We start from the raw sequence: 21,130 nt of genomic DNA on the forward strand, positions 1-21,130 counted from the left end.
TCAGCTTAAATGGACTTAGGTTCATTGACTCGTTTCAGTTCCTCCTGTCGTCACTCGACAGTCTGGTCAAGGCCAACAATACCTTCCCTATCACCGATCGATACACAGACGCCGAGACTAGACCCCTGCTCATGAGGAAGGGTGTGTACCCCTATGAGTACATGGATAGTTGGGTCAAGTTCACCGAGACCAGACTACCCCCTATTGACTGCTTTTATAGCAAGCTGAATGAGGCGTCCGTCTCATGAGATGATTACTCGCACGCGACTAACGTATGGAATAAACTGGGTTGTAAGAACCTGGGTGATTATCACGACCTGTACTTGAGGACAGATGTACTGCTGTTAGCCGACGTGTTTGAGACGTTTAGGCGGACGTGTTTCAAGCAGTATAAACTCGACCCCGCATGGTATTACACCAGCCCAGGTCTGTCGTGGGACGCCTTGCTTAAAAAGACCGGAGTTAATTTGGAATTGCTCACAGATTACGACATGCACCTATTCATTGAGAAAGGCTTGCGAGGTGGGATTTCCATGGCATCCAAACGATACGCGAAAGCAAATAATCAATACGTGAAAGGTTACGATCCTAACAAGCCAACCAATCACATTCTCTACCTCGACGCAAACAACCTGTACGGCTGGGCCATGAGCCAGTATCTACCTACAGGGGGATTCGAATGGGTACCCCACGTTGATGTTCTGGGGGTTGCACCAGATTCGAACAAAGGGTATATCCTCGAGGTTGACTTAGAGTATACCAAGGAATTACACACATCACACAACAGCTACCCCCTGGCCCCCGAACGTATGAGGGTTAACCCAGACTGGATGTCTGAGTACCAACATAACTTGTTAGGTGGGCGTGTGACAGACGTTGAAAAACTCGTGCCTAACTTAATAAATAAGACCAAGTACATCGTTCACTATCGCAACCTACAGCTGTACCTGTCGTTGGGTATGAGGCTGACCAAAATACACAGGGTGCTCATGTTCAACCAGAGCCCATGGATGGAGCCCTACATCAGAATGAACACAGACCTACGAAAAAAAGCCACCAGTGATTTTGAGAAAAATCTCTACAAGCTCATGAACAACTCGGTGTTTGGTAAGACTATGGAGAACCTGAGGAAACGCGTGACCGTGAAGCTGGTTCGGTCGAGTGAGGAAGACAAGCTCAGGAGATTGATAGCCAGTCCGGCATTCAACCGTAGTAAGATATTCACAGACAACCTGGTTGCCCTACACATGCAGAAAAGCCACATAAAATTCAACCGGCCTGTTTACGTGGGGATGAGCATCCTCGATTTATCCAAACACCTGATGTACGACTTTTACTACAACGAGCTCAAGAAACAGTACGGCGACAGGTGTGAAGTGCTGTACACTGACACGGATTCCCTGCTGTTAGAACTTCGAACCGAGGACGTGTACGAGGACATGAAAAAACACCTCGATTTATACGACACCAGCGACTACCCTAAGACCCATACCATACACAGTACGGTAAATAAAAAGGTCCTAGGTAAGATGAAGGACGAGTGTGCTGGCACGCCCATAGCCGAGTACATAGGTTTGAGACCTAAGATGTACTCCATACTGAAAGCCGACAATAGTGAGATCCGGAAGGCTAAGGGGGTTAAGAAGTATGTGGTGAAACAACACATCAAACACGCCAGATTCAAGGAAGCCCTGTTCAAGACCCGTACCTTTAGGCATAAAATGAACACACTTAGAAGTGATGGACATAAGATATACGGACTGACTATAAACAAGACGTCCCTGTCGCCTAGCGCAGTAGATAAGCTAGCTAAAATAGCGCGAGTACCCCCGGAGGAAGCCAAAGCGTGGCTTGAAAAACAAGCCCTGTGGCAGATCTATTTGCCGGCACCACGCTACGTGCCTAGAAGGAGGTTCGGTATTAACATACCTAATAGCGTTCACCAGGCAGACCTACTGTTCCTACCCCACGACAAGAGGTACAAGTATGCGTTAACCGTAGTGGACGTAGCCAGTCGTTACAAGGAAGCCGAACCCTTGACCACGAAAGATTCGGCCCAGGTAGCCAGAGGATTCGAACGCATATACAAACGCAGCCCGCTGACGTGGCCAACAGAGCTGCAAGTTGACCCCGGACGGGAGTTCATGGGTGCCGTGTCACAACTGCTAGCCAAACACGATACAAAGGTCAGGCGTGGCACGGCCGGAGCCCATCGCAGCCAAGCCATAGTTGAGAGATTTAATAGGACTTTGGCTGAGCGCTTGTTCGGCCATCAGTATGCTAGGGAGATGGCCACCCCTGGAAAACGATCGACTGAATGGGTCACGAGGTTACCCAAGGTGGTGTCGGCAATCAACCATGAAGTCACCCGTCTCACCGGTAAGAAACCGGCAGACGCTATCAAACTAAAATCAATAGTTGCAGAGTCGGCCGCTCCATTGCGTGGGAAGGAGAAACAGATACCAGATAGGGCCCTAGTGAGGTATCTATACCAGCCGGGGGAACACGAGGGTGATAGCCGTAAGTGGGCCACCGATCCTATATGGTCAGTCAAAACTTACAACATAGATAAAGTGGATATGAAAGCCGACGAACCTAACTTATACTACTTGAGGGATGGGCCAGGTAGGGGGTTTGTAAGAGAAGAATTATTGATCGTACCGTACGGCACAGTGTTACCTCCAACACACGTTAAGTAGTAGGGGTAATAGTAGCAAGAGCTAAGGGCCCAACCAAAGCCTTATTTAGTAAATAAGGCTTTGTAGAGACTTTTTTTGAAAGTGGTCCAGAACCCCCATTGTATATACTACTGTTTTTATTCTATGACCTGCTTGACCTATTCCAGCTGCCTGTTGTTTCCGAGTGCCCACTGTTGTTTTTACAACATTGCCCTCTTGTGTCCGAGCGGCAGTTTGATCACGTGGTAGTCACGTGGGGGCACTGACTGTCAAATCCGAAGAGCCGAGGAGACTGGGAATCTGTATGAACACATTTCTTGTTTTAAAAAAACTATGGCGACATACAAAGGGTCTTCCGTGATATCTAACTTGTATTTCTAGCTAATACCTCTGAAGCCCAAACGCCAGGTCTAAAACAGTGAACAGTGTCTGAGAGTAAACAGGACGATGGAGACACTTCCGTCTCCAGATCTCACTGGCTCAAACTTTTACAACATGAACAGAAACTCTGATTGGTGACTTTGCATCTTGGTTTGATTTAATGAAACTAATATTTCAACAATATGTGCAATGGTCTAGATTGATTTGTACGTTTAGGTATCCATAAACAAAACAATCAGTAAATGCAACGTCAACAGCATAAATGTCACTGACTGATTTTTAAACAGGTACACAACAATACAACGCAATCTGTCGACATCAGCACCTGTGACATCATTCGACGATACGAGACAAGCCTCGCCCACTTTTAATTTTCAATGACATTCGTCCTGCACTATACGACACAAGTGTTTACAAATGTTTCTAAAACACTCATATATACAACGTTGGAAATAACCTCCAGCCCGGAGGCCCAGTTGTTGTATCGGGCCCGCAGTTTCAAATATGTGCAGGCCCTTATGGCCTTCAGCAACGTACCTATCAATTATTTTTTCAAATGGAATGTTTTCCCCCTTTTCTTTTAACATTCAGGAATCATCCACGATCCATCATGTTTCGACAAATTACAGTTTCACTTTCTGGTATTTCAGCGCTTTGGTGTAGGAATGAGAACACCCGTCTAACAAATACAAGCTCCTCTCTGTGCCATGGGCATCACTTGATTTTGTAGAAACAGAGTGAAACTGTGCACAATTTGTTTTTACTTTAACCAAGTGGGCCTGCAAATTTCATTAGGGGCCTGTAGATTTTGAAGCCTAAACTGCTGCAAACACTGCACATAATTATGTCTCCCTTGCATACACATGTCCCTGAAGAGGACCGTAATGGCGGAGGGGTAGCCTAGGATTTACACGTTCGCTCATCACGCGTAAGACCCGGGTTCGATTCCCACATGGGCACAATGCGAGAAACCAATTTCTTGAGTCCCCCGCAGTGATATTGATGGAATTGTGCTTTCAGAGGCGTAAAACTATACTCACTCACTCACTCGCTGAATCAACAACAGTTAAAGCGCGGTAAAACGAAGCTAGAACAAACCACCATTTTCAGTTCGTTACACCAGTAATTCAGCTGAAGCTATACCAAAGTGACACGTCGACAATACTATGACCCCAGTGACACGGGTAGAGTGAATTTTGTACACTGTGGATAGATTCTTGTTCAGTGATGGCATGGACTTCTGGTGAGTATTGGCTCCAACGGGAACGTTGCAACACCAAGTTGTGTCGTCGTCTAGTGTTTGTTTGCAAACAATGCAAATTTTGTACACTGTGGATAGATTCTTGTTCAGTGATGGCATGGACTTCTGGTAAGTATTGGCTCCAACGGGAACGTTGCAACACCAAGTTGTGTCTTCGGCTAGTGTTTGTTTGCAAACAAGGGAGATACTCTTGATGGCATGCTGTTACTAGAGTTTTTCACAACACAGAAAAGTATGCTTACGGCACGTGACTGGTTTTGACCAATGGGTAGCCTACACTGCTGTGCAAGTAGATGACTTTATTACTCGTTCATGGAAGAAACTGCAGTGTAATATTTTTACGACAATAGTATATTTGTGTAATACCGCTAGACGTATGACGTGATAACGCTTCACAATTATGACGTTACAATGCTTTCGCAGTGGTACTAGACCTTGCTTGACTCGCAGAATGCTACGAGTCATCACACTGTAGGTAATATCGCCGTAGGGGCTAAACAGTATTCTAAACTTGCTTCCATGAAATACCATTTTCATTAAACTCTTGAAAGATTTAGTATCACACTCGCTTTTGCTTCCTAAATCATTAAGTGGTTTAATAACAACGTTGTTTTTTTGCATGGAAGGTCGTATGTTTATACATTTTCCTTGGCTGACGGAACTACTTTCAAACCCCTACATTCACTCAGAAGATGTAAGTGATTCATCCATGAAATCAACGCACTGTAATCGCACTGACTCGAGGCTGAATATTGTGAAATGTATGTCGCAAGGTACAGACTGAAGGTGTTGCCGGAAACGATATCGAGTCCGCATCTCGCCCAAATCCTCACGTTCCTTAGAGTGTCATAAATGACACTGCAAGATGACCAACCCTAAGCCCAAAAGAAAAAGAACCAAACTTTTGACAGTAACTTAGGTTTGTTCCTGATTTTGACCTTGACATTGAGACGCTTTGGCTGCGAACGAAAACTGTTGTGGACTCGGACTAGGTTTAGAGTTGTGACAGGAGAACTGACGAGAACCTAAACCAGGTCACAGTCTGTTTATGCAAAATGTTGAGAAACGTTCAGAATTATCTATCGTCTTCTCAATAAAACACGAGTTCGCCATTACTGCGTTTTATTGTTACCTGGCACATTTTCACTGTTTTATAAGTTGACGTTGAAAAAATTGACAGCTTTTATGTTTTCTATCCAGCAATAGTCAACCTTCTGACGTGCGTAGACGAGATTGGCACATTAGCGACCGGCGAGTAACGTTTGGCATGTGATTCTTCTTGATGAAAAAAACCCGAAACTTTACAAGGAATTTGGTTACTGAAATCGCAATCAAACGAATCTGGAATGTCTCAAATTGTGTTCTTTTTCATACTGGAATGTACTGTGGTTCGTATTTGCGATTCCATTAATACAGCTCAGCTGCTTTGAAAACCTGAATTAGAAGTTCTACTCTGTGTCACATACTGGAGTAAAAACCATACCCCACATTTAAAAGTTAATGCAATTTATTCACTAAATCTATCTTATTTACCATAAACCATTTAGGTTTGCCTTCAACACCTGCATTCTCACCTCATCAAACACTCTCGTACTCTTTCCCTACACACTCACGCACGCCCGTCATACTTCACTCTTCAAATACACGCACATGCAGTCATATCAACACTCCCATCAACTCACAATATCACAACACTACAACTGTCTTTAAAGAAATACACAACAGGTCATATAATTATATTATTTACACTGAAAACAGAATGCACAGTAACAATTCATTGAAAGCACAAATCAGAAACTATTACTGTTCACTGTTCCAATCACAGTCGAGGTTGTTGTCACCATATGTAGGGTTTCAAACAGTTTATTCTTTCGGTGGTATATTAGGCGTCCTTCCCCAGCTTGTAATTCTTCAGACACTTTGGCGGCGTGCCACTTCGATCCCTGATGTTCAACCCAGGTCAGTTCAACTATACACAAGCGGCCTATCAGGGTCGACCCCTCACGATCGCCTTACAGGGTGTAATACCTAACCCGGACACTGAATACAAAAAGCACACAATGTACATGGTGTCTTTACATATACACAACATATGGGTTTTACACATACAAGATGTGTTTACAGGGCTGTTTTACAGTTACTTGATATACCGCACTATCACTATACTTCACACATAGCTGTTGTCTGAATATTATTACTACCCTATCATACAAGCTTAGGGACATTCTCAGATGCTGTCACTTTAAATCACTTTCAAATTCCAAACGGCAGCAATTATATTACACATATTTCATTTAAGTTAAGTTACATATTATACGGTGAATGCTAAACCTCAGTACATATACAAACAATTCATTGAACCCGTCTCATTAAAAGATAATACAAAATCATAATACTCACACCAGCTGAAGATATAGGGAAAACAGTCAACCTGACAAACATACACTTTCCAACTGGTTGTTGCCAACTCACAATCTTCACATCAAACCTTATATACCCCCAAGCTACTTGACTGACCCCAAGCCTACTACCCAGCCACATACAACGAACGAACGAACCTGCGAGTTCACAAACATTTTAAGAAGTTTGACCTGGAACATTTTATTCCGCCCGACAATAGCTTCCACACAAATTTTATCGTCTCTGAAGTTTCAAAGTGCAACATGAATGTTTTTATAGAGCAATGGAAAGCTGATTTACAACGGCCTACAAGTAAGAGTGGATCAGGGGGTAACAAGCTCAGACTATATCACTCCTTTAAAACAGAGTTCCGAACAGAGTCCTATGTTAAAAGTTCGATGGCTAAGCACCAGAGGAGCGCCCTGGCCAGAATGAGATGTGGTGTAGCCCCTTTAAAGCTAGAGACAGGAAGATACGAAAACCGTCCTCTTGAGATGAGAACATGCTTCCACTGCAACGACACCGTGGAAGATGAGAAGCACGTACTACTTCAATGTCCACTCTATAGTCATCTACAACAAAACCTTTTAACAAAATCTATAGAAACACGTCCTAGTTTTAGTTCTTTAAGCGATAATGAAAAACTGTCTTTCATCCTCTCCTGCCCTGATATCATGTTTGTAACTGCCAGAACCTGCTCTATTTTACTCAAAGAGAGAAGAAATTTTATTTATAATAATTAGTCGTTTATGCTTGATGTAATGACGCATTTTATGCTTCTATTTTATGTGTGTTTTACTTGGTATAGTGATATTTTAGTAAGTCTCTCATAACCCTTTTGGGTGGCTCGTATATTTTAATCCCTGTTTTTAACATTGTAAAATTTATTGTAATATATGAGGTGAGACTGGAATAAACTATCTGTCTGTCTGTCTGTCTGTCTACAATAGTCTCATGCTGCACACCTCAGACACAAACAATAGCTCACCGCTTGCATCACTGCCCTCGCTCACAAGTCCTCACTCCAAACTTGTCACCCTTCAAATTTAACACTAAGCATATACTGCAAACATTATAATCATTGTGGTCTTGACACTCTGAGACAAAGAAAAATATTTAGAAGTCATTTATTTTCAACTATTAAAATAAGAAACAACGATTGCAGACAGTGTAAAATTATAGAAGAATCATTCCTATTTATTTCATTCGTTTCTTTTAATACATTTTCTGCTGATTTTCATAAGTGAAAAAATACAATGTTTCTTTGATATTGTGAAAAAGTATTTAGGAACACATAAAATTATAGTTTTGCTAACAAGGCAATTTAATTCTAGTTTCAGTTTACATATCGCAATATATATTGCCAAAACGTAGCAATATTTAAGCAGTATTTCCATCAATTACACGTACAGAATTCTATAGAGTATGAAAAGATCCAAAACTGCATGATATGACACACAAGTGCGAGAAATATGCGATGATTAACAGCTGAAGAAAGAGAGAAAAATGCATCGAGATGTTGCAGGTGGGGTCGCCATAGTACAATGCTGTTGCTACCAAACTCAGATGCTACCGTATGGCGGCTGTAAAACATATCCGTATATTCATCGTAGACAGACCAAGACGCGGACATCGACGTGTTACAATTCAGCAGAGGGTTTCATCATCCGCACAGCTTACCAGACAGGCCTGAGCTAACACCATCCCCACAGTTTACCCGACAGGCCAAAGCTGACATCACCCATACAGTTTACCCGACATACTACACACACACCACACAAACACTTACACGCACCACACCACACACATCACATAAACGCACACAAACACACACACACACGTCACAAACACACACACACGCGCGTACACACAATAGACTACAACGCACGCACGCATGGATGCATGCACTCCACACCACAAACACACACACACACACATACCACACACACATACCACACACACACACACACACACATGGAAATCTTCCCTTATCAACACCCTTGACATCAATCGAACAAAAGGACCATATATGGGTAATAATTTAGTAAGTTAGGGTAATGTCGAAAAGCCTTCACGGTCAAACAGTTGACATGGACAAACCCAATTCGAACACGCGGATTTCCCCTTCACTGAAAGACTTCGCATTCCCAACAGCAAGCTTGGTTTGGCTGACGCACAGGCAACACGGAGATGTGATACCATGGGTGGCATTCAACACTTCCACCATATCTCCCTGGCCGGAGATAGCGCACCGAACGACCTTTCCCTGCTTCTTGTCGGCAATAAACAACGTCCCGTAGTCGTCGCAGTCAATACTGCAGGAGGAGCTGAGGGAGCTCAGGTCAACGTAGTTAAGGAACTTTGTGTCACTGCTGAAGATAACCAGACGGCGCTTCTTACCATCATACAGAATTATCTCCCCTTGTGGACCACTTGCAATGTCAGTCACTGTGTTGAAGCAACCCGACTCTTCGTTTCTGTTACCTTGCAGGTTGAAGGGCCGCTTGCTCTGGCGGTCTATGCCTGTGAGGCATGTCTTGTCCTTGTCAAAGAGAACCATTACACCATCAAGATGGAAGGCAAGGGCGCCGATGTTGGCTGCCCGACAACTGATCTTGTGGGTTGTGCACGGTGCTTCCCGCTCCGACGGAACGTCGTTCAGGAACAGGCGGCTGACGTTACAGTCATCCTCCAGCACTACACCGCACTCGTGGTCCCGGTACATAGCGAAAGCAGCGATGCCTTTTCTCCTGTGGTAAACCACCTGCTGTTTGTCGACGCTGTTACACACCACGACCTGGCCCATGGTGTTGCTGTTGTAAGCATAGACCACGTCATCATTCGCCATGAATCCCAGTCCGATGATCGTGATGGGGATGCCGTCCACCCCGCTCTCTAGCACGTAGCTTGACAACAGCGCGGGAGACCCTACAATATATGCCTTCCTCTCGGTCTCATCTTTCATCACCGTGGGGACAGGAAGAGGTTCAGGCTGTTCCGGTCTCCTCCTCCGCTCAACCACCTCCTCCCTGCCTTCATCTGCCCCCTCGTTGTACACTTGGGACTTTAAGAGGTCAATATCCGTTATGGAACCACGTTCTGGCAAAGTGATGTCTCCCAACTCGATACAGCTTCCTTCTCTGTTGAAGGTGTATTCCTGGATGGCAAATCCTGTGTTTGCAGAACAGGACAAATCGTCTATTTGTTTCAGTTTGGTCTCCAGCTCGTGACATTTGTGGTGGAAATCAGATATAGTTATACCCACTACTGTTGCCTCAACGTCAGTCAGTGTAGAGTTCAGCAAAGAACATCTCTCTTCCGTTAAGCGATCGTGCTGGTCAAGCATCATAATATTGTTGTCATGGAGATTCTGGATCTTTCTCTGCACATCCTGCTGCTTAGCTCTTATTCTCCGCACAGCGTCATCTGCTGCGGAGTCTACCATGTCGATCTTTCTGTAGAGCATAGTTATCTACCGCTGACTGCCGCATCCTATCTAGCATGTCCTGATCTACTGAAAGCTTCTTTTTCCAGTCCTTCAGTGTGATAAGTTTGCCTTTAACTAGCTCCACAAACTCATTCTTTGCATCCTCAAGCGGTCTAACTCTGTGCGGAGCATCAGAATGGGAGCAGGTCGCACAGAGTGGGCACATCGCGGTCACACAGTGGGAACAGAAACAGCTGATCGTCTTCCCATGGTGGATCTTACACTTCGCTGTGGGGATATTCTCCAAGTTGTCTGTGACGTGATGGCTGGTGAACAGCTCCACGTGCTTCTTCCCACACCTGCTGCACAGATGGTCTTGGCAAGTCTGGCAGAACACGCCACCTGTAATCGTAGTGGTGCAGGCCACACACTCACCGTTTGCAGGGATCGCGTTCGCTTCGTCCATTGCTGACTTAACCTGAAACAAAGAGATCTATTATACAGTCTCTGGTTCTATTAAACAATGACAATGAATCTCACTTATGAGCCTTTGCTCTTAGTCTAAATGCTTGATCATAGTGTCCAGGTGCAAACTGACATCACAGGTCATTTTCATCAAAATTACATTTATAAAAGAGTGGAAAAGGGATAAATACTAGTCACATAAAGAAACTGTGCATTGTCAAAATATTATCCCAGTTGATAAGTACGATAACGATGTGAAACGTACACATAAACGTTTATGGAGGAATCATGAGACCATAAGTCGGGAGAATTTCAGTTGAAAAGCCAATCACAACGACGTCAGGGGTCCACAAGCGGGTCAGGAGTCAAACGATCATGTCGCAAGCTCAATAACGTGCACCACCACCATCGGCATTGAGAGTAGCAGTGCATAAACAACGCATAGAGCCTATCAAGCGTGCGAGGAGGGCTTGTGGGATGTCACGCCAGATTCTCTCAATTTCTGTTGCAAGATCAAGGACGTTATCTGGCGGATGAGGAAGACGGTGTAGACGTCGATCCATCTCGTCCCAAACATGCTCTATCGAAGAGAGATCCGGTGAATTTGCAGGCCAGGGCAGTACATCAACGTTGCGGTGTTGCAAAATGTTCATAGCAACCCTTGCCGTATGAGGACGGGCATTGTCCTGTTGGAATGTTAACCCAGGGTCATGACGTTGCAGAAAAGGAATTGCCACAGGTCGAAGAATCTGATCCCTGTAGCCCACACCAGTTATGTTTCCCTGAACAATCACCAATGGAGTTCATTGGCGTGCTGTTATTTCTCCCCAAGTCATCACGGAATCAACTACAAAAGCGATTCCTCTCCAAGACACAGGAATTTGCGTAACGTTCTCCCCAGCATCTACGTGCACGTTGACGTCCATCAATATGGGAAATGTTAAGCATGGACTCATCTGTAAAAACAACATTTCTCCACCAAAACAAGTGTCTGCGGACATGATTTCGGCACCACATTCGGCGAGCTTGTCGATGACGTTGTGTCAGGATCGTCTATGTTTGATCCAGTGATGACGTAAAAGTTGTCGAACTTTGTTGGGTTGAATCCTGGGATGGTCCGATGGTCCGGACAGTCATCACTGCAGTCTGAAGCTTGTGGCGAAGATGGGTCGCCCTTATTAAATCTGTCCCGTCTTGGCGTTTTTTACACGTGGACGTCCAGAACATGGACGATTGATGATGTCATCTGTGTTCTGGTAGCGTCTCACCAGTGCAGAAATGGTGTTCCGGTGGCAGTGGATATGTGCAGCCACTTGTCGTTGCGGCATTCCCCCACTGACCATCCCAATGGCCCCATGACGTATTGCAGACGTTAGCCTCGGCATGCTATGCGTTTCAATAGCCGTTTCATTTTTTGAACGATTGCAAGGACAGGGGTTGTGCTTCCCAAAGTGACGGTATCGTGTGGCATTCATTTGCTCTGTTTCTCCTTCCCGGAATGCAAGTGCAACATCGTATTGCACGTCTCAAGGACGAAACCACTGACGTCATGGAACGTGGCACATGCGTACATGTCACTTATTTCAGAGTTGAAATCCTCATGTGTCTACACAGGTGTGCATAGTATACATCACTACTCATGAAAACAGTCGAACCCCAAATGTCTCGCGGTTATGTCGAACTCTTCTCTCGGTCCTTGCACATTTCCTTATGTTTATGATTATCCTGATGTCTGGAAGTAGATGTGTTGAATCCCCCGATTGTGTCGAAATCATTTTCGGATCCCCCAAAGCCCTTATCAGTACAGTTGTTACCCATTGTCTCGAACTGTTATTTCTATGTTGACGGATGTGTCGAACACTTGGGTAAGTCGAACTTTTCCCTTGGTCCCGGGGAGTTCGACACAATGGGACTTGACTGTATATTTAACACACGTCTTGTTTGCTCATACAACTGTTGTTGTGTGCTGTTTTACGAGTAGCTTCAATAACTACATTTCAATGTAATTCTATTGATTTCAGTACGGACATGGTATGTAACTGGTTGTCAGTAAAGTATTATCTTCGGTGACAGGAACGTACTGGATCATGGAGTGATATCAACTGTGAAACAATATCAACTGGCAGTAGGTGACAGGGGAAGGCTAGTGCCCGTCTCCGAAGTCAGCCGATTGAATACATATTGTTTAGCGCCGCAGTAGGTAGTGAAGCAGGGTTTAACGTCGCACTTGAGAATATTTCGCTCATATCACAACGTGTATGCGTGACTGGCTGCTGTACTAGCCCAGACTTAGCTTGTTACATAGCGCTATCTCACTGAGATACCATGCCTCAGTTAAGCATAAATACCCCACTCAAACACATTACACTGACTCTGAGCCAACCAATCCTTGTTGCGCCCATTAATGCCGACAGGCAAGGAACAACAAGTACCATATTTTAGTATGATGTGGCCGGGGATTAACCCTAGACCTTCCACTATCCGCCGGACGCTCTATTCACTACACCACGGGCGTGAATCCAGTTTTGCAAGAGTACAATGTTGGGGCAAAAAACGGGAATCGAACTGCTGACTGCCTCCAGCTTACCTGAACAGCCAGGTAGTTGACGGGCAACTTCTCTACTCCTCCCTTTGGAATCTTCAAGCCCTTATTGCAGATTGGGCACTTCCGCTCTTGGGACCTGGCACCGCTAATGTTCACATGGTTCTGTAGACAGCCTAGGCAGAAGGTGTGGCCACAGTCAGTGATGCGTGGGTTGGCCAGTGCTTCCTTGCAGATCGGACAGTCCAGGTGAGAGGGGATAGCCGGTTTAGCCGCCATGTTTTATATCTGAAATGCAATGTATGAATAAACACAAGTTACGGTCGTGTCAGTGTTCAACAGGATTATTGTCGAAGACCGGTGAACCCGTGCTGGTAGATTTCACAACCGAAGCAAAGCGGGTCTAGAATGTATTTATCCTGGAAGAATAAAGCCATGCTTTTACAAACACCTTCTCACAACCAGATATTAGGATATTCAAGGAAATCAATCGCCATGCTGTGTAGATCTCACATCTGGCCCATGAATGTGACATTTCACATAGAACTGAATGATGTTTTACGTCACGCGTGTTGTGTAATATTAGCGGCGAGTAATTCTAGTTTTAAGACGGTTTTGGCTATATTCTACCAATATCACGGATGAGTATACCAGATATAGCTTCACGCAGTGTAACCAAGTAAGGAATCGAACCTGGGTCTACTGTAAGGAGACATGTTTTAACCACTAGGCTATCTCACCGCCCCAAATACACCCAGGACCTCTATAATGGCAACCCTACCTACTGGGCAACGCGACATGTGTAGAGAAATACGGACAACTGTTTCAAAGCATTTTCATCGATGCTATGGGATGACATGTTTTCGTTGCAACGCGCCATGTGGTGGATAAAAATCGTAAATGTAAAATCGACCTGACCCATGATTATGTTCAGGTGTGTATTTATCTCGGCTTGACAGAACGATGACGTCATTTGCCTACTACCTCTTGATTCGCGTCACTAAACTCGTATACACCAAAACTGAACTCGTATACACCGAAACTGAATTCGTATACACCAAAACTGAACTCGTATACACCGAAACTGAACTCGTATACACCAAAACTGAACTCGTATACACCGAAACTGAACTCGTATACACCGAAACTGAACTCGTATACACCAAAACTGAACTCGTATACACCGAAACAGAACTCGTATACACCAAAACTGAAGTCGTATACACCAAAACTGAACTCGTATACACCAAAACAGAACTCGTATACACCAAAACAGAACTCGTATACACCGAAACTGAACTCGTATACACCGAAACTGAACTCGTATACACCAAAACAGAACTCGTATACACCAAAACTGAAGTCGTATACACCAAAACAGAACTCGTATACACCAAAACAGAACTCGTATACACCAAAACTGAAGTCGTATCCACAAAAACTCAAATTGTACACACCAAAACTGAACTCGTACACACCAAAACTGAACTCCAAGAACTGAACAAAAATCTCCAAACCTGAAACAATATCCTCTTAAATCGAAACAAACCCTCTGCAAGGGAAAACTAATCTTTTCAAGTGGAAGCAAAACTCGCGTATTAGCGACAACAGCGCCCGAGAACGGTCGCCGAGCGTACAAACGACAGTCACAACATCCAGAAAAGACAGCTGAAAGTCGATCTTGTGTTGCTCCAGGCAAACGTGCTCAATGCGCCTAATAGATAATAAGACACGAAAAACTTTCTGGCGTGGTGGTAGGTAATATTATATATTAATACCCATGTTATGCAATAAACATATCAATATGATCAAATACAGGCACTTCTTTTTTGAGAAAGAAGTTCATATCTAATGTCTAATGTCACAACCTGAATGAATGGAGGGAGTGTTGATCACCAGCTGTCACAGATTCCCTGTGAGAAGTGTTAAACACAGAACCGATGCATAATTTCGGCTGTTTATTCATTAGTTTCTTACAAAATTTATTTTCATCATACATTTAATACATAACCCAAGCAGGGACCTGTTGGTATTTTTGTTTTGCATGAGTTTTCGTGATTTCAAGGAGTCCCGGGAAAAGAGACATAAAACGTGCCATTTAAGAAATGTCTCTCTAAGCCTCGAATCTTTATTACCCAAATCATTGTGTACACGTTGACGAGTCCGAAAAACACACATTTAGAATAACTGCTTGGCTTGGTGAATATCGACTTTGTGAATACTGGCTTGATGAATATCGGCTTGGTGAATATTGACTGGATGGATATTGGCTTGGTGAATATCGGCTTGGTGAATATTGACTGGATGAATATTGGCTTGGTGAATACCGGTCTGGTGAATATTGACTTGGTGAATGTTGGCTTGGTGAATATTGACTTGAACATTGGCTTGGTGAATACTGGCCTGGTGAATATCGGCCTGGTGAATATTGGCTGGTGGCTGGTGGCTTGGTGAATATCGGGAATAAAGAGTTGCACATATTGTTGATAAACTACAATGTAAATAGTTGCACATGTTGTTCTTAAACCACATTGTAACGAGTTATGCATATTGTTGTTAAACTACAATGTAAGGAATTATACATGTTGTTGTTAAGCTACAATGTAAAGAGTTACACGTGTTGTTAAACTACAGTGTAACGAGTTGCACATATTGTTGTTAAGATACAATGTAACAAGTTCACATATTGTTGTTAAACTACATTGTAAAGCTTTGCGCATATTGCTGATAAACTACAATGTGACGAGTCACCCATATTGTTGTTAATCTACAATGTAAAGAAATGCACATGTTGTTGTTAAAGTATAATGCAACGAGATGCATATATTGTTGTTAAACTACAGTGTAAAGAATTGCACATTTTCGTGTTAGCCTACAATGTAACGAGTTGCACATATTGTTATTAAGCTACAATGTAAAGAGCTGCACATATTGTTCGTAAACTACAATGTAAAGAGTTGCACATGTTGTTAAGCTACTGTGTAACGAGTTGCACATGTTGTTCTTAAACCACATTGTAACGAGTTATGCATATTGTTGTTAAACTACAATGTAAAGAATTGTACATGTTGTTGTTAAACTATAATGTAAAGAGTTACACGTGTTGTTAAACTACAATGTAACGAGTTGCACATATTGTTGCTAAACTACAATGTAAAGAGTTCCGCATATGTGTATTGTTGTTAAACTACAATGTAAAACGTTGCACATATTGTTGTTGAATTACAGTGCAACGAGTTGCACATATTGCTGTTATAATGTAACAATTTGCTGACACTGTAAAAATCATGAATATATACTGAATATATACACAAAGGCCAATTTGTGTAACGCACTTTATTTTTTATCTTTTGTTATACATTTAATACGTAACCCAAACTGGGACTTAATGGTGTTCTTTGTTTTTTGCATGAGTTTTCATGTTTTCACGGAGTCAGCGCTAAACAGGTGAAGCATATCCTGGCAAGATGAAAACTGCTAGAAGAACAGTTAATCATGTGTAAGTTGAGTGTCCAACCGATTCTATATATACACATGAACATTAATTAAGCACCACCAAAAGAAGTTGTCGATTGTAACAAAAAGGGATTAAAACAGAGAAGTCAACCAATTATATCTAAATACACATGCATTTAGCATGAAATTCACATGCAGACTCATGCTTTTCATACTAGGTTCTGTCATGGTACAAGCGACTGAGGGGTATAAAATGGTGAAATGAAGTATGCTCATTGCTTTTTGATCGATGCATCAATAAGTGAACAGTTCAGTGGTTCAGTTAACAAAATTATAACCCTGTGTTTGGTTTCCATATCATATATGACCAGTGTGTTGTGTTAAACAGACTCCTATAGCATGAAAATGGGTGGTGCTTAATTAATGCTCTTGTCACAATCCTAGGATGAGGGACTCGGAAACTTGCTACAGCACCACTAACCAATGAAAGCAAAGTATTTAATATGAAGGTAAGATAAATACTGATTTCACTTTGAAATTTCTACAACAAAAGAGCAAAGATGTTGGAGGTTGAGATATGCCTGAATAACTTGATTCTCCATCTTCGTCCGTAAGTTTCCAAAATTTAGCCAAGAATAAAATGTCTCCGGGATTAGAATGCCTAGTACCGCGTATCTTTGAACGAAAAAACATTTCAGTTATTTCATGCTCTAAAAGGAAGTCAGCGTTATGTCTGCGGTGACAGCATACAGCCATTTTCCGTAGAGAGCCCGACTGACAGGTAATGACACTGTTCCAGGCTGACATATTGTCTCACAGTCCCTGAGCCACATTAAGGCCTTCTCTGTTGAGATAAACCCGTAAATGAAGCCAGTCCTCAGGTTATGAATTTGGGGTCGCCCCTGGCTCCTTTTCAATTTATACGGGTTTGTTTATTACTGTCCACATATGTACAGTGACGACGCGTTTCTCTCTCAGTACACACGTACCTGTGTTTGACGTCGTATATATTCCGTCACTGGAAGCTCGAGGACGCTAAGACAATCGTCACATCCAGCTGATCATTCCTCTGCATGGACAAACGTGGTGAGTTGGCGATCAAACAGCCATATGTAGTCTGTCAACAGCAATGTAAAACACACAGTACTTCATGGCGAGAGGACGATACGGGGAATCCCCTGTACAGGTTGCAGTGCGCATGCTCAAGGTGGCGGAGCTGACAGCGGTAGCTTTTGTTCAGGACAATAGAAGTAATCGATAGTCCATGCGGATTGGCGCACATGCAAGTCACATGCATTATGTTGATGAGGGTGCACTTGCCAACTTGACATAACAGTTGAAATAACAATTGTAGAAGTATGGCGTTAACCACATCCCAGCGGTAGCATGGCGGGTGAACCGGAATGGAGCTGCCCTCATTCTATTTAGGTGTGTCTGTGTCTGCTGTCAACGGTGTGTGTGTGTTGCCGTGTTTTTATGGTCCGGCTCTAGACTGCTGCTCAAGACGACAAGAACTCCATCCCAAAGCTTTGTCCTTAACATTTCATCCTGTTCACGGGGTGGTATGAATTAATTTCTCTTCCGCCAAAGTATGAAGTAATCGTTCAAGACGACAACTCCAACTTGAAATGTCCTCTTTGTCTCCTTGGCGTGCACTATAGAACTGGGACATGAGGCTGAAACTTCTTTCCAAAGTCCCAAAAGCACCCATGAGTTTAGATAATACATTCTTGATAGATGCTTTGTGTCCCAGTTTCATGACGACGAGAGCGGCTTCCCCTTTGAGAGACTTCCTAATTGCTTGCAGAATAGTTTCCTGACTGTACACCTTGGAATCCTGCAAACAGTCCACTTCGTATTTCCAAAGATCATATTCTGTATCTTTCCCAGAGTCACCGCTGAATAAAGGCAATTTTGGAAAATTGTGGTGAGTCGTGTCCGATTTGGTAGAAGTAGACTTAGAATCCACTTGTTCATGAAATATATACATATGTCACGTGACTGAGAATAGTTCAGACGCAACTATTAATTGATACAGTTCACATAATTACCAGGAAAGGTTTACTTCTTTCTATGATATATTTAAGTAACTATGATCCTATCACGCTTGTATTTCAAAGTTATATAAAATCGCCAATCATACACGTGTTCCTGCTTGAGAATATTAATACATTTGCTAATTACACTATCATAATTAGTTTACTAAAATGCTTTTTTTACTTAGGATACTTAGATGTTCATAAATAAACTTACAATAATATACTATAATTACTAACATAGTTAGTAGAGTGTTTTGTGTCTGGGTTTGCTGTGCACATCAGGTAGGGGTGACGACAAGTAATGATCACTTGGGTGAGCGTGACACAAACAGGACCGGTCTCTCCTCACCAACTTTCCATCAAACGTTTGGTGTCCGTATGGGTGTCAAACTCGAGTTTGACGTCTGAAGTGTTGTCAAACTCGTTTTGTTCAGAAACAACCAATTGCTGTCAATGATATTGTCACGTGACCGCACCAATAGACACCTGGGGCGGTATTCTAAAAAAGTCTTAAGTCTATAAAAAAACTTAAGTCTATAAAAATGACTTAAGTTTTTTTTGAAGAACGCATTGCGGTCAACAAATCTTACCTTACGTTTGAAAAATAACAAAATACCTCGTGTGGAATTTCACAAAATTTCAATTACCCGTTTGAACACCAAATACACTTTAATGTTCGCGTGACATTGTGCACCTGGATTCTCGCTAACACTGACAGTCGGTCGGGAAACTGTCTTTGGTATCTCCGCAAGCCAATGAATTTCTATCTTCCCTTCATAATCTACTCCATCTATCATAACCAGGCACGAATGTCCTGGGATCAAAGGACTGACAGCACCGTAACCACGGCCGTCAATCCGGACACCTATCCTTGACGCCATGTTTGTTTACACTGTGCAAGTAGTCCCTAGAATTTGCATATGACCTCTCTAATTTGCATCGGTATTCGTATAGGACCCCAACGGATACCAAAAATATCCGTTGAACACTATCCATTGTATGATAAATAGATGTATCATCAGAGAAATTTTTTTCATTATTTTAAAAAATTACATTTTGTGGAGTTTCTTTTTGGGACTTTGGTATAGCACGCCAGACCACTAGGATTCACAACAGACCCAGCAGTGCCGAGAAACTTCGGCTGCCACATACCATGCCTTGGTCCTGTCGTCCCGGTCATCAGCGCCAAACCGACTGCACTTCAGCATCGAACAATGGAGAACTGTGTTTTTGTCTCCTGAAAGCCGATATTGTTTCGACAGACTATGACCGTGTGAGAGTGTGGGGAAGGCGTGCGGTAGGCGTGAGGTAGGCGTGAGGTAGGAGTGAGGTAGGCGTGAGGTAGGAGTGAGGTACTGTTTTCCCAGTGAGTGTACTGGTCCAAGCAGCATGGTCAATCAATGAACTGTCTTTCCGCGTATGAATGCTATGCAACAGAATGCTATGTTTTATAACCGGTTGTGTTTTACGTCGTTTTCTTTCCCAGCAAAAAGTAGGTAGCCCCACTTGTCTCTTTGAACAGGTGGGAGAACTCGTCTGTACAAATGGATTACGACTGAGACGGGCCAAATTTTCTACCATACCCTCTATTACCCTTCCCTACCCGGACAGCCGTTATGTTAATTCTTCACATCAAATTTGCAATATATGGCAAAAGGTTTTTCAGCTCGGAGGCTAAAATGCAATACCTTCACCACGTATTATATTACAAGAAGTGATTGTAGATTATGTCTTAATCTTCGGACAGTACAACCTTTAACTCATGCAACAATAACATATTAATTTTAATCAGGTATAATCTACAACAGGAATAGGTCACTCGCTTGCTTTCCTTACCATTTGTACTAATTAACGTGTGCCTCGTCATGCTCCAACGCACACAGTGACTTGACTCGTTGCCAGCGCAACTTCAGCTGTGTTTAACAGAACTTCAGCCAGTTTATGGTATCAGTCGAAATTTTACATTGATTGAATGAATGAATTATAGTAAGAATTAAGAGCAAGACTTTTACGTGAATGAGTGAAAGAAACACAAAAAGAATAAAACAAGAAGTACACCCCAAAACATGTTAAAGAACGGAAAAGTGTCGCGAGGACACATGTGTTAACATCAGCTTTTTAAGAAATGCACTTTCAGACATTTTTGGTTATATTAATAATTATTTCAGATATCTTATTGCATGTGGGGAATGGAATGGACATAAACGAAAAAGAATAACTGACACCGTCACACACGTCAAAAACAGAAAATGTAAAACTATCACAAAGCGTTGTAGACACCTTTCCAGTTTTGTCAATAAACAAGATAAACAAGAAAGAAAGAAGTTATAGAACTATAACCCTCAAGCATCAATGGCGGATCAGATCAGATCGGCGATATGTCTATTTTTCACACACCTCAAATACACCCTAACATTCTTTTTCAGATTATGAAACTATCGCTATTATTACTTGCAAACGTATTTCATCTGGTAGTATATT

The 21,130-nt window shown here is 42.8% G+C and overlaps 1 pseudogene; it reads right to left on the minus strand.

Moving 5' to 3' along the window:
* Positions 1–6,052: 6,052 nt before the first annotated feature.
* On the minus strand, positions 6,053–17,686 carry LOC137260254 (tripartite motif-containing protein 2-like; annotated as a pseudogene).
* Positions 17,687–21,130: the final 3,444 nt, after the last annotated feature.

This window comes from Haliotis asinina, chromosome 13, assembly GCF_037392515.1.
Source record: "Haliotis asinina isolate JCU_RB_2024 chromosome 13, JCU_Hal_asi_v2, whole genome shotgun sequence".
NCBI classification, from domain to species: Eukaryota; Metazoa; Mollusca; class Gastropoda; order Lepetellida; family Haliotidae; genus Haliotis; species Haliotis asinina.